At 40.4% G+C, this 15,953-nt stretch overlaps 1 protein-coding gene across 1 annotated transcript in view; it reads left to right on the forward strand.

Moving 5' to 3' along the window:
* Positions 1-1,284: 1,284 nt before the first annotated feature.
* Positions 1,285-15,953, forward strand: part of nrip1b (nuclear receptor interacting protein 1b) — a 43,235-nt gene continuing 28,566 nt past the window's right edge. Inside the window, exon 1 of the mRNA XM_063895583.1 lies at positions 1,285-1,518. The gene's annotated coding sequence lies outside the window, so the exon portion shown is untranslated. The remainder of the gene's footprint in view (positions 1,519-15,953) is intronic.

Raw genomic sequence — 15,953 nt, forward strand, 5'->3', positions numbered from 1 at the left:
TGAAATGTACCAAGCACTGAGCGGTCTTAACCCTGATAATGGATTTAAGAAATTTCAGAGCGAAAGAAGAAATATAACAACTGTAATGACAGGCTGACGTGCATATAAAACGGTTGCTTTCAAATCTATGGAGACCCTTATTAATGTTCTGACACTCTGATACACTGAGTCCATTACCGGCCTTTGGTCAATTTGGAGCGATCCATGACACAATAATCTGATTCATTGGAACTTCTTTGCTGTCAGGGCCTTTAAGTTATTCTTTACAATACACTGCTGCTTCTGTGAAAGCTGCTGCTACTCTGTGATGTGCACACCGACTCTTTTTGAATAATTGACAACATCTAGTTGATACATTTAAATGGTTCGAACCCTTCAAGTTTTGATACTTTTTGTACAATATGACCTCAGTTTCTCCGTGACACTACAATAGAACTTGCTCATTCAACTGCTTGTGCACTCGCCTATAACTTATCTTCAATGCATTAGCAGTCATCATGGATAAGTTAACATTAGTAAAGATATCACCTTACTCGTTTGTTTCTTTGGTTGTTTGCTATTAAGAAGTAATGTGTAACATCGTAGGCCCTTGTGACTCTTTAAAAAAAAAGTAAATGCAGGGAGGAAAATGTAGTTTAAATTATTGAATTATTGCTGGCCTATTGTTTAACCGGGTAAGGGACACTAAATGCTTTGTTTAATCGTTTTATTCCTTCATTTGTGCACGTCACTACTGCCCAAGTCTGAGTGCACCTTGGACTTTAACATTTACATTTTACAGTACTTCTGGATTATTTGAAGCGAATGTGCTTGGATGTTTCTTATGCTTCTGAGTTTGTATCCTTCATTGATTGCAATTATTGTCACATGACCAGTGGTAAATGGCCCTGTGAACTTATTGCCATTGTTTTCCGTAGGAAAGAGCAATAGCACCGGACCAAGCGGAATTGCTAACTACATTAGAAGGCAGTTTATATCAAATCTTATGTTGAGCCATGTAATATTACTGTTCAACTATAATGAAAAAGTGTAAAAATACAGTTATAGTTTATAACAACTACATCAACATAAACGAATGTAAACATACTATTATTATTATTATTATTATTATTATTATTATTATTATTATTATTATTATTATTATTATTATTATTATTCCGTTATGTTTTCAGCAGCAGCTGAGTGGAGGCATGTTCCTTTAAGGGTGGTGTCAGCAGCACTGGGCGGAGGAGGCGGAGGAGGAGGAGGAGTGAGGCGGTCTCGGCTCTGCTCTCAGCCCAGGGACTCCGAGAATAAACAGTTCCCACAGACTGCACGCTAGACCTCCGCGAGAACACAGTCGCAGCATATACAAAAAACGAGGCATTTTTTCGGACTTAAATTTTGATTTTCAAAGCCTGATTCGCCATTTTTTGATTCCTGCCAGAAGTGTCAAGACGAGCGTTTTCATTGGATTTGCCTCCTCCTGTCGAATAATAGCGATGCGCCTCTCCGGCTGACTGTGGGTGGACACCGCAGGTAGGGGGTCTACGTGCTACACATAAACGCACTGTCATATCTGGAAAATTATTATTAACACCGGGGGGTGAACAATACACACATATCGGACGCAATGTTAAGAATTATTCTAGATTATAACGCGTTTTGTCGAGTGTCGTTAGGCTCGCATATGGATACAGCGTTGACGCTGCATAAGCGCTGTAATAACAGCCACTGTCTGTATTTCCTGGCTACCATATGACCGGTAAATTAGGCCCTCTATAGAGGCATGTATCTGTGTCCAAATCTGATGCAATGAATGCCAATTGTATTGAATGTATCGTCATATACGGACCGTTCCAAAATGAAAGCGCCCTTTTAGTTCTCTGAGTGTATCTAAGGCTACTGTAACGCTACTGTCACACTGAGCAAATAATACCACCCCATGGCTTATTTCCGAACAATACACTAGGCCTTTCTGTTCATGTCAAAGGGGGCCGTAGTGCAACGTTAGTACAGTTAATGTGGTCAATCACATTGGGTCAAAACAGTAGACAGCCTCATATTTTGAAGTAGTTTTAGCACCACCAATGGGAAACACTTTGCACTATTCTGTAAATTACATTTGGCAGGTCCTGCCCCTTAAAAAAGACCCTGAAGGGTTTTAAATTACCCCCAAGACCTTGAAGGACTTAGGTATAGTTCTAATGGGCTTTCTGAGGTGTAAGAATGTCAATTTGTCTAGGGTAGGCCTACATTTGGATGGATACTTAATGTGCACCAGACTTCACTGTTAGTTTCTTTTGGCTTTAAATTGCTTCCAGATGGTATAATGTGTGTAAGAGTTTTGATAAGTGCCTTGCATATATCTATATATGCCACTATAGTGTCACTTTCTGTGTTCAACTTTGCAGTGCGACTCGGGAAGTCAGTGACAATAACCCCCTAGCATGTTCAGTAATAAATACAGTGGAGGCTGTGGTAGGTAAACATGTTCCCAAGCATTGTATCTGCAACAAGTCTATGTTACATCAGTATGAAGGTAACATTTGCATCATACCCAGGCATGATCTGGATCCATGGTTTAGTTAACCTCAATAATGGTCATTTTGTTTTGCCTGCACCACACACAATATCCACTTGTCTGATACTGCTGGCAGGTCCTTTATACCAAAAAGATTTCAGTCCAGTGTGCAGTGCCCTGTCAGATCACTGTGGCATCATGTCTGATATGTTTTGATGGTTGGATGTTTTCAGTAAGTGCCAGGGAGGGATCTTTTGGAGTGGCCTTTGTGTAGGTGTGCCTTTTCTCAGATGTCCTATTGCTTCATTGGACTTTGGATGAGCGTGGACGCAAAAGGTCAGGGGCTGAGGCTCGCTGCGAGTTACAGGAAAGAGGGCAGAGAACTCCAGTTCAAGTTCCAAAAGGGCAACTTACAAAGCTTCCCAGCGGCAACCTGTTTGGATGTCGTAATATGAGGATAGAAAGCACAACACACAGAGTTCAGTCACTATGCTACCTTTCATAGAACCACTGTCCGTAACTAAGACTTGAAGTGAAAAGCAACATGGAGGGAAGTCAAACTTTTTAAAGCCTTCTAAATACTGTCTGTGTCTGGAGGACTGCCTTTTAGCCTTTCTTTTGTTGAGCATTTAAGCTGCTTAATTATTTGACCTGAACTTACACAGGATGTTCAAGGTAGTTCAGCGTGTCCTCTTTTGCCACAGATAACTAAAACCTGCACATTTATAGCCCAACTTTAAAGTTTATGTTGGAGCACAGTGCGCTGTAACTCAAAAGATCCTCTGTTTTGACCGGGCCATCTGCTATCGTGCAGAGAGCTGCTGCTGAGTGATGTGCACTAACCTGCAGCAGAGCCAGACCTGACATGGAAATGGCCAAATGCAAATGATGTTGAGGCGTCTGACTCGGTCACAAGACTGGACTCTGCACTCTGCTCTTATCCAATGATGGCCTTTCATGACAGCAAATCTTATCGGCCATCAAAACACTGCTGCTGCTGTGTGAAAGGGTCATTTTTTGACAAGTGTGTGTACTCGTGCTCATCCAGATTTTTTTTTCATGTGGAAGATATTTTTCACTATAGCATTAAATCACAATGCACTGAAAAAACTGAAACGTTGACTTTAATTAAATGTAATATGTCCACAAATTTCACACAACTGTATTAGGTTAGTTGAAGGCAATAATATTAAGTTGAACCTAATATTTCTGTATTTAAACTTATATTATTGCTTTCAACTAACATTTATGTGAAATCTGTTGATGTAATACATTTAGAAGCAACGTTGCAGTTTTATCAGTGTACCTAGTATTACTGAGTCTCTTCCCGTTTTAAATAATTGGATGTATTATTGGTATTTTTATACAGAAACATGCCACAGGAGTGCATACCCAGCCACTTTTCTTTACTAACAATCTCTTCTACCACTGTGCCAACTCAAAGCCTCCCCTTTGTAAATCTGTCAGTCACTATAGCTTTAGACACACCGCAGACAACACTTTGGGTGGCATCCCGCTTCTTCATAGCTGAGACTCAGGCAAAAAAAACTAATGTGCAATCTACCAGAACAAGTGTCATGCATTTACTGCAGAGTTTTTGATTTATTATAGACCTGGGAGCTGCCCAGCACTTGTGTTGTTGGCCACCGAAAATTGTTCAAGGGCATTTTGACAGAAGATGTTGAGGAATAGAAGCATTTCTCATCCACTTACAGACTCCCAGCCCACTGAGGATTCAAACCAGAGACCTATTGGCCGCGATCTCATTTCTCTAGTCTTTGTGTGGAGCATGCATTAAGCCTAATCATTTTATTGTTTGTGCATTCAGCAGACGCTCTCTGCTACTAAATACTGCTGCTGTTATTACTAAAGAGATAACACACTCAATATATATCAATACAATACAGATAAGGGCATCATACACAACAGTTTTCATACCACATAAGGCAAGGTTGCATGACATTTGAAAATAATTAGTTTGGAAATGGATATGAAGAAGGCTAATGTTTCAAGGCTTGAGTGATTAAAGTGTTAAGAGAATGATGAAGGCAAGAAAAGTTAATGAAATGAACATTAAAAAAAAAAACATTACACTACCAATGGAGCTCCACTATCCCCTATGTTAGAGAGGAAACTCTTCTTAGTATAATTTATCAGAATGTTGTCCCCAAATAATGAGATTTCTTCAAGAAAACAAGTCATTTGAAGTCATTTGTGCTTTGTTACATCAGAACAGTGTGTGGGCAGTTTTCAAGTATTCCCACTGTTTGCTGCTTTTAAGAAAAGCTCCAGTAAGGGCTCTCGGTTCACTATCTCATTCAGAGACAATCACTCCGGCTCCTGTAGGTGCCTCTGTCATCAACGGGAGGCGACCAAAGTCAATGGGACTCATTTTGATGACAAGGCAGGAAGTGCTAAATGCGTCTTTACAGCCATCCCTCCTGGAATGACAAAATGCAAGGAAGAAAGATGGACACCTCCGTTACAACCCCTGAGAGCTATACTAGCCCGAGCTCATCTGTTGAATGACTCCCCTCCCGCCTCCTCCTCCTCCTTCTTCACCCTCACCTCCACCCCTCACCTTGGCCTTGGCGCAATGACAGGCCCCTCAATTATCTCCGTCGATTGATCGCTGCTGATTGCAATTGCCATGAATTATTTAGACTTCACTGAAATTGTGCACTAGAGAGGAGGTAAGAGGAAGATATCGCCGGGTTCAATAAATTACATGTTACCCACATGAAGTATCGGCCTGTTTGGAAAACAACAGCTGTGTAAGCCTGACTGTCGCGATCAATGAGGAGGAGCACGGAGACTGCATCACGCTACCTCCAGATGTGACAACAGAGTTACCAGCTCAGCAGCCTAGCCTCTGGTACGTCGAGTAAAGACTTCTTTTTATTCTTGATCCCCATTCGCACTAGCTAAGCGTTGACTGTTTTTCTTGGGGCCACACAGTCGAATATACAGAAAACCAAAACAGGATACAGCTCATCATTTCATGCAATTCACAATCAATATGAAGTGAAACCAAAAAAATCATCCTATCTTAACCCTCATTAAGCCAAACAGAAATAATACAAATAATTGTACAGATTCAATTATGTTTTTCTAAGATAGATAGAGATAAAATGAGAATTACATTATTAATCCCAAACTTCAGCAGCATAATACAATACAAGCCATAGCAAATAATTAGAAATAAAAAGAAGAACTAAACAATTCTAAAGTATAGACATATCAAAGAAGAAATGGAAATAAAAATACAAATAAAGTGGCATTACAGAAAAGATGTGTGTATTGACTATGAAGATAAATAATCTATAAACTGTCAGACAAGTAAACACTATTGAAATTAACTAAATAAAGCAGGATATTATATACATAATAGTTCAATTAATTAAATATTAAATAAAATATAAATGTGAAGTGTAAAGTAGAATGTTAGGTTCCAGTTAACAAAATTATTTTTTTAGCAAACTTTTGAAGTGTACTTGGGAATCTTCCTGGACCAACGATGACTTCCAGCTGACCATGGCTCTGTGTATGACTGTTTTCGGTTTCATATTTGATTTTGTTTTGGGTAAGTGAGATGTAGTGTGGAGCAAAACCTCCTGGCTGATGTGAGAGGAGCTGACTCGGTTCCTGGTCACAGCGGAGGAGCTGCGGCCCCCCCAGGCTGTGGAGGTGCAGTACGAAGGTTTCTTTACCTTTTTGTGGGGAGCCAGGATGCTGCAGTCAGACCAAGGGGAAGGTCTTTGGTTTTTGACAAAAGCAGGCCAATGTCACAGGCGTGACTGAGTGGGTGTTCTGCAAAGGGAATGAGGACAGACGCTCTAAGCTAAGAGGAAATCCCAGCTTGTGTGAACATGTGATGAGCTTCTGTTCTATCGCTTGACTGTATGTTTTTTCAGCAACAGTCAGAGCCTGTACTAAATTAAGACTGCATAATACACTGAAAAAACTGAAACGTGGACTTTAATTAAATGTATTATATCAATACACTTCACATAACTGTATTAGGTTAGCTGAAAGCAATAATATTCAGTTTAAATAAAAAAGATTAAGTTCAACTGAATATTATTGTTTTCAACTAACCTAATACAGTTATGTGAAATTTATAGACATAATACATTTAAATGTTTTTTCAGTGTACATCATTGATCTCCAGCACCTTAAGCCTTAAGCTTCCGTTACATGACAAAATCTGAGCTGACCTGAAGCTGGCCACGCAACTATGGAGCATCATGCAGCTCTATGTCTGAAGAAAGGAGTTTTTAATGGAGAAACTCAGCTAAACACTGTTGGGATTAAACGCCATATTATGTTCAAAACCACATCAAGTATTATTTCTGAAACACTTATCAGTGTTTAACACTAGAACAGTGACATTATATGTATTATATTAACAACTCTAAGTCCCTCCTGCAGACATCCTGCTGAACACACAGACAGGGAGGTGCTGCAGAGGGGATTCAGCTCACCCAATGTATACTGCGGACGATAGGTTGGGACGTGTCAAGTGGGCGGGATGTTGCCAGGAGTTCAATGTAAAGCCAGCGCACATTTCGGTTATGACGTCATAGCCGAAGCAAATCTGGATCAGCTCGTTTGTCCCCCGCTTTTTAGAGATGTGGGTAAGGAGGAAAAGAGAGAGGGTTGTATTTTCTGACACTTTGTGAGTCTCCTTAAACACCGGGGACACACGTTTATTTATAAAAGGCAGCAAAAATTGCATTTTGCATAAGTGGGGACCTTTTAAACAAAAATGATCAGGTTCAACCTAATATTATTGCTTTCAACTAACCTAATACAGTTATGTTGACATTTAATTAAAGTCAAGTGAAGTGGCACAAGCTAGCAGACAAGCTAACCACAGAAATTAAACTAACTAGCTGTTAGCTTTGTGCCCAACATGGCGGTGAGCGTATCGTATGAAGGCAGCATGAGGATTGAACGCCAGAACAACGTGACACAAAGTCCAGAAACTAAGGTTGGCTGTTATTAAACTGTGACTTATTTTATGCGTGTTACGTGGCGGCAGTGCAAGGGAGAGGCTGGGGCTAAGTGAAAATGCCACTCATTCCTGAAGAGTCCCTGGCCTCGTCAAGGTTAGTGGCTTGTCTTTGTAAGTTGAGGGATTGATGCATGAGCCTGTCTGGCGCTGAATTCAAAGTCCAGAGCTGTCACAGGCAAGCAGTTCTCTCCCTGTTCCCCTCCCTCCATCCCTCGCCCCCCCTCCCTTCCCCTTCTTTGCAGGCTATCACAGGGCCCGTCCTTCCCAACTTCTTAGCAGCCTGTCCTTTTGGGAACCTTGAGCAGCCCAGGCAAGGACACAGCGTCTGGTGCAGTAAGCCTGTGCAGAGGGGGGGGCTTTACGTAACGTTCTGCTTTAAACATGGGTGTATGACTTCCCTGACACGGAGCAGTGCAGTGCAGAGCTGCACAGCTCACAGCTCATGTCCCCACGGCCCCCTCCCCCCTGACAAGGAGGGGGCATAGAGATTCCTGCAACTTAATTATATCTTTCTCTTTTAAAAGCTTTTGTTTGAAATTAAATTTTCCCAGGCAATTAACTAAAGAGGAGTTTTCAGAATTTATGAATGAATGATGGATATATTGCATTGGATGACAGGGGAACAGGGGGGGAGGGAAGGAGGAAAGGGGGGGCGATGCATATGCAGTATATGCTGTGAGATTTATTTGCACTGCGAAACGGGAGGTAGTTTGAGGAAATTCTGCCATAAACTTTGTACCTGAGAGCTGTTCCCTTCAAGGTTCATAGTATGCCATTCTGCCGTCAATATTTGGAATATTTTCAGTGAAACTGTGGGAGGAAAAAAAGCTGGGGCTTCCCCACTTTCTCGTTCTTTCGATGACGTATTTTTGTAGCCCGACCCGGAAGTAAGCTGCGCATGGGTTCCCTCGACAAAAAAGCAATGTGATTTCTCCATAGGATTTTGGAATATTGTGAAAAATAAGATCTGTGGAAAACAAACCTGTTTGATAAATGCACCTTTTGTCCTACCCTACCCTACTTTTATAATTTTCAAATCATAAATCTAATCGCCAGAAGCAAAATGCTAACGTTATGCTATTAACGAACTACAGAGGAGTACAGCATGGTCTGGCGTGACGACTTCAACGTCACGCCAACTTAAGGTTGTTTCAACTGACCTTCAAAAATACAGATTCAAAATTGTACAAGTTGCGCAGGACAGGGGCAAACAAACTTAGCGGGAGGGTTTACGTATCAGCGTAATGATGTACAACATCCCCGACAAGTTCTGTAGTCCTATTCAGCCACTTGTTAGCAAACATCGTTTTTCAGACACGTAAACGCTTCTAAAATCAACAGTGTTGCACTGCTGATGTATTTAATGTACGTGAAAAAACGTGATCCGTCTCTTAAATTTGTGTCAACCACAGATCTTATTTCGAGCTATTTTCCAAAATCCTATGGAGACATCCCATTCACTCCGAGACGAGGGAACCGGACGTGGTACATGCTAACTCACTTCCGGGTTTTGGGACTCGTTCCTGCACCCCTCTATAGAAGTTGGATATAACTTGCTCAATAACGCTTCATGCCCCTCACCTCAAACCCTTTTGGCTTGAACTGTAATTGTGTCACGTTTTTGCTTCTAGTGATGAGCTGAATTGTTGCCGGGCAACAAGAGACCTGAGCAGGTGGCCGTGGAGTTGGAGCTATGAGAGTTCAGACAGATCTGCAGCACATTACATGGCTTCCCAGTGCAGGAATGTCACTGAATCCCCTTAAATATTTGAGTTTGTATGTTATTCCCAGCTAGGTGACGTGTTCGTCCGGGGGTCTTTTAGGGTTAGGGTGACATTACAAATACCTTCACACTATTTTGAAGGTGTCAAAGGATACATAAATGACTTGCAATACATTTTTTGGCATGAGTAAATAAGTGGCAAATCTCTAAATTAAGAAATGAAAGCACTCGGGGAGATTTTGCATAACCTCAGCCCCCGTCTAAGAGGTTCCTTGAATATCTGCTGTCCCTTTGTAAACCTGTAAATCCATTAGCGAGGTGGCGTTATTCAGCGCGTCTTTATAGAGCTCGGTAAACAAGTGCAGTTTTCTCATGGCTGTGTTGAAGGCGAGCCGTAGTGGAAAGGCCATTTACGAGGAGATGGAGAGCGCTGATGACTGGAGGCAGCCGGATGACCTATTACTTTGGGAAAATGGAGTGGTGACCAGAAGACTGCTGGCTCATACTCTGCTCACCCTCTGCCCTTGAGCAAAGGCAATTAACCTGGATTCCTCCAGTAAATATCCAGCTGTAGAAGGAGATGTGCGAGTGTGATAATCGTGTAAGTGACTTTGAATTAAAGTGTCCACTAAGCAGGAAGATTAATGCAGCTAATAGAATCATACCTTGTGTTTTGAAGTTATCAAGGACTGCTGAACATGTACAGGCCTCCTCTATCTACTCTCTTTTTGCACTCTTCCACACACACACACACACACAAACACACACACACACACACACACACACACACACACACACACACACACACACACACACACACACACACACACACACACACACACACACACACACACACACACACACACACACACTCACTTCTCTTCTTTCCTGTGGCATTAGGGCTAGAGCATGACCTTGACCTGATTGCTGAGGAGGCTTTTTAAGTAACTCTCCAGAAGGAGATCCAATCATGTGACCAGCTTCACCCCCTATCCTCTCTTTCCTGACCTTGTATGTCTACGGCCATGGGGGGGGGTGGAGACGCTTGCCACAGGCATGCACGGGGCTGTCATTCAATCGGGTAATCTGTCCAAGGTCAAACGGGTTCAAGGTCGTGTCACAGGGAGCAATGCAGCTGGATTTTTTGGGAACAGCCGCTCACAAGTTTCCACCCGGTTGGAGCGCGGTGACGAGCAGGTTTAGTCATCCTCTCAATTCTCAATCACCGATACCAGCATATGTCAGGGAAAGGTCGTCTCATGTCCACAGTGATTCATGTCCACAGTGAGCCGGCTGCCGGTGTTGTTGCAGTTGCCTTCACTCCCTCCCTACAGCTGCCCCGCTGTTTGAAGCACGCTGGCTCACTGTCTCTGCTCCAGAGTATTTTTATGCTAGTACGTTAGCATTTCTGCCCCCTGGATATGTTTACCATATGGCTGGGTAAATCAGGAGCCCGGTCTACTTTGTGGAAACATGCTATAATATATCCTTTTTTCTTTTTAAGGAGTTGGGGTTTTATGAAATAATATACTTACAGGGCATACAAAAACAAATTGAAATACATAATACATTTAACAACTAAATGGCTATCCACACATCGGATAAAGAGAAAAAAAGACAAGCGACAACAACAACAACAAATGAACAGAAATGAATAGGTTGAAGTTGACAGATAATGGATACATTATTGATTCTCATAAGTACTATCATTGTCACATTTAACAGGAGGGCCATTGGTAATTGGTAGGTTTTTTGTCTACCTCACACATTTTTCCTATCTATCATCAAAGATATGAACTTAAATCATAATTCTTGTGGTTATTTTTTTCCTTACATATATTTTTATTATTCAAATATTTGTATTGATTTTCCACATATACCAAACAGGACTCAACATTCAAATACAGAGTACCCAGAAAGTATACAAAATATCAATTGACATCCAGTAGAGATACAAACTGTTTCCCTGAGGTCTCTGTAGGCTAGCTGTAGCTTTCATATAACCTGTGTTGTGACAGAAAACTAGGCTTTTTCCTTAAATACATTTAGAGAAAGTTTCCTAGTTTCTGGTATGCCGACTTTACAGTATTGTTTACATTTGTATGTCTGGGGCGATGACCATGTCAAATATTTATACAGTCAGTGAACGTGAATCCTGTTTTATGATTTTATTTTTGGGAGGGAAATCAGGGTAACATTTTACAATTTAGTTGTTAACGTGTTGAGCCACAACTGAAATCTAAAACTGTGAGTTAAAACGACTCACAGTAATGTGAAAAACAAACACATAGACCTGGATTAAAAAGAGTTCAGCTAAATGATGGTTTATCAGTTGAGCTTCTGTATGTTCAAAGATTCTAAACTGAATCTGATCAAACCAAAATATATTCCCTGATATGATTTAATACTGCATCTGACATAAAAGGCTTTTTATGACACAACTACCTGACAAAGCAAGACTCTTACAGGAGATGGAGGTGTAAATAACTGATCTTAAAGAAGATTTCTCTAGCCCATCAAAATGTATCAACACACTATGATACAATAATTCACCCGTGTTGCTTCATGGCTTATATTTAACATCTTCCACGGCCTGAATCGACTCTGTTAAAGTAAGTTTATTTCCTCTATCATTTCAGTATTGGTAGTAGTAGTTCAAGACACTGTTAATGCAATCTAAGTTATATAATTCTAATGTTATTCCCAAAGTTTCTCCAAGCAAGTGTGTAAATATGTTCAGCATCTGTTCTGCAATTCCTCAAGCATCTTTGACATGTTTTACCTTAAGGGACAGTAAGACTGACGTGTCGCCTCCCAAGGTTAAAAGACAGAAGTCTATACGACTACTTATATGATCGCTAAATATATAAACAACCTGGATCCTCCGCATTATTTGGAGGTAACTGTATGCGATTGACTGCTTAAGAGCAAAGGTAGTGTTTTCCCTAATATTGTGTTTGTTCTGCAACAATATAATATTTAATCTCATCTATTTCTGTGTTGGTGTCTTAATGAGTTTCTATTGATTAATGTTGTGAGTGTTAAGCCTCGGATCCACATTCAACACTTTAGACGCGTATCGTATACAACTCATTACGCATTACGGCAAATATTGTGCGTATTAAACTCTGTCTATTATTGATGGCCCCAGTGGGAATCACACTTTAAATCCTGACATTGTTAGCGCAGTGTTGCCTTCACTTAATTTTGTGCAGAGTTTTCACAACTAAAATAAAAGTGATCCTCTGCTAGGATTTCACATTAATTTACTGCCTCACACACACACACGCACGCACGCACGCACACACACACACACACACACACACACACACACACACACACACACACACACACACACACACACACACACACACACACACACACACACACAGGAGCCAGAGGAACCTGTAGCTTTGGAAGTTTGATTTCAGCCTCAGTAGGGGTGCCCCCCTCCCTGTTAACAGTTATGTCCAAATAGAGCAGCAAAACACAAGTGTGGCTAACTCGTATGTTATTTTAAGTTGGGCCTTGTTTGGCTTTAAAGGTTATGGAGGCTACAGTAAAGTACACACACACACACTCTGCTTTGAGCTTGTGTAAATGTGTTTACATGTCTGGGGCTGTTGCTGGCACAAGAGCCAGACGAATGCGTGCTTTATCCAGGGCCTCTTTCTCTGTAAGCCACCTTCCCTTCCATTCGCAGTTGACCTTGTTGCTTATGAGGAGGCAGGGCTTGACCTACATCCACCTCCTTAACTGGAACTCCACCAGCCCCCTCCAAATAAACACACCAGACACACATTTTTCTCTTTATTTAAAGGCCAGTTTCTCTCTGTCTCTGGTCGTTTTTGCTCCAAACCAAATCGATATACAGCACAGCGTCCGTGTGTTTGCCCTGGCAGCAGAGAAAGTGGAGCAGAGGGCTTCATGACTCGTCTCCGTGGCACCAACATGGCTGCGTGCACTGGGTCACCATTAGCACGCAGAGGCTTAGCACCAGGCTGGTGAGAGTTTAGCGGCAGGTCAACCCTCCTCTGGTTTTTAAAGTGGAGTGTCAAACTGTGGCTGATGCAAATGAGGACACACACACTAACTCATGTAGTGGCTAGCATCTGGTGGGACTAATGTTCTTGCGCAGGGAAACTGTGCGGCAATAGAGTGCTTACATAAGGCCTGTTAATGTTCACAGAGCTATTTTACACTCTATTTGTCAGAGGTTTGTGTAACCAAAAAAAACAAAAAACGTGTGTTTACAATGCTGTGTTTTCAGAAGGGCTATGTGTAAAATCACTAATACACTTATACAATACAAATACATTGTATCGCCGTATGGACTAGTGCAATATTCAAATCCCATGAAGCACAAAAGGATAATTGCAAAAGGTTAAAAATATGTGTTTGGATGAACAATTATGGAGCTGCAGAAATATCTTAATAAAACATAATTATTTGATACAGTTCGTAATATAAAAAATAAATACATTGATAATTACCTTTTTTTCACTGATAATAAAGATTTAAAATTGTAGGTTTAGGATGAAGGTTTTACTGTCACACTGAAAAAACTGACTTTAATTAAATGTATTATGCCAATACAGTTCACATAACTGTATCAGGTTAGTTAAAAGCAATTATGTTAAGTTGAACCTAATCATTTTTTTATTTAAACTTAATATTATTGCTTACAACTAACCTAATACAGTTGTGTGAAGTCTGTTGACAATAGATTTGAATTAAAGTTAAAGTTTCAGTTTTTTCAGTGAAGTTAGGGCAATGAAAAATGTAATTCCCAGGCTCTTTCAACAATGCTTGAGACACATAAAAGCCGTGGCTACACTGGATGCGCAACTGAAGCGCAGCGCATGTTGAGCGCACGTTGCAACAATCGATTCCATTGTCACGATCGATGGATGAAAACACAAACTCGGTGTTGCAGTTTCACTTTTGTCCTGCTGGATCCAAAAACTGAAGGCAACGAAAGTCTTGTTTTGCCGGTACGTTGCGCTGTATGTGCGCTGCCGGTGTAGCCAGTAAAATGATACATTCCGCAGAACGTGCGCTCAACGTGCGCTGCGCTTCAGTTGAGCCTCCAGTGTAGCCACGGCGTAAGACATGAAACGATAAAAATAGTGCAAAAAGAAACCGAATAAAAAGTGACCAATGTGCATTAAATGTGTATTAAGTAAACTATATAAATGAAGATATGATAAATATAAGATGAGCTAAAAACGGAATGTTAAATTAAATACTGTACAGGAATAAAATACTGTTATTTCAAAACTATCAATTGCGCCAATATGGTGGAATTTATCAGAATTGCAATATCATTCAAAATATTAGGTTATTTCTTCCCGTAGTGACAAAAGTCTCGCTGCTGATATAATAAAGATGTACCTCACTCTGTGGACTCCACTTCTCTGTCCAGGTAAAGTGTGATAATTAAATGTCAGTCTCACTCCTCCAGATATAGCTCTTCAACAGAAGCTAAACAATGGTTGCTAGGCGACACCAAGGCACCAGTGAGTGATGATTTTGGCCCGGCACATTAATATTTAAATTAGCAGTCAAAGGTGTGCGTTGATTAGGTATTTCAAAATGGCTTTCAAACACTGATACAAAGGGCAGCAGGATGCGTTTTGTAAATGGATGAAAGTGTCAGCTGCTGTCAGAGGAACGTGTGTGTCCAGGAGCCATGCTTAATGTATGGAGGGATTACAAAAGCAATGCATGAGTGAGCGAGGCTTAATGAGGGAACGGTTTGCATGAGAGCCCGGTGCGTGATCAAATATATTATGAGCTGTCCTAACACACACAGGCATTGGGCCAGTGTAATGCTACCAGACATAAGGACAGATCCCTGATCAGCCAGCCCCGGAATATATAGCCAAGGCATCATCACTTTTTCTGGAAGAGATGTCATACTATAATAGCTGGTAAATGAGTCAAAAAACAGTGAGAAAGGTAGAGGATTCCATTGAGCGTGTTGGATAATCAGGATCATCAAAACCAGAATATTTATTTATCCCAATGAGAAATGAGGTCATCTGACACTTCTTCGATTTTACAATAAAATAAAATAGAATACAAATATTTCCAAAGATAAGAGGTTAAAGATGAAATCTCTGGTTAAAAGACACAATTAAATATAATACAAATAATTACAAGGGATTCAAAGTTGAAGAAAAATGGAAAATAAAAGGATAGAATATAATAGAAAAGGAATAAAATATGTATCTAAAAATAAGAATGTAAAGTATTAATGTGCAGTAGAAATGTTAAAGTATGAAATACAATAAAGATTTTTTAACATCTTTAAAGTAAAATGTGCAATAAAAAGGTTCACTTCAATAGAATAAAATATTTAAATAAAGGATAAGAAAATGATGGATTAATGTGTAGTTAAAAAATGAATAAAATAAAAACAGAAAAAAATGTTATAAAGGTTAAAGTATAAATGTGCTCTTAAACAATAAAACTATGATAAATCAAATTTAAAAAATATTTAAATGACATATTTAAAGCTTCAGTATTTTAGACATGAGATAATAATGTCCAAGAGTGTGAGGAGGTGGTGGACTGATGAAGCCTGTAGCTGCTGTGTATTAGGTCAAACGTACAGCATTTCCACATATAAAAAGCCACATGAAGTATCACCATAATGCGTGGACTCATCACAGAGCAGTCTCTGAGTGTCTTTTTGAATTTCTTTT

Source organism: Eleginops maclovinus, chromosome 11 (genome assembly GCF_036324505.1).
Source record: "Eleginops maclovinus isolate JMC-PN-2008 ecotype Puerto Natales chromosome 11, JC_Emac_rtc_rv5, whole genome shotgun sequence".
NCBI lineage: Eukaryota > Metazoa > Chordata > Actinopteri > Perciformes > Eleginopidae > Eleginops > Eleginops maclovinus.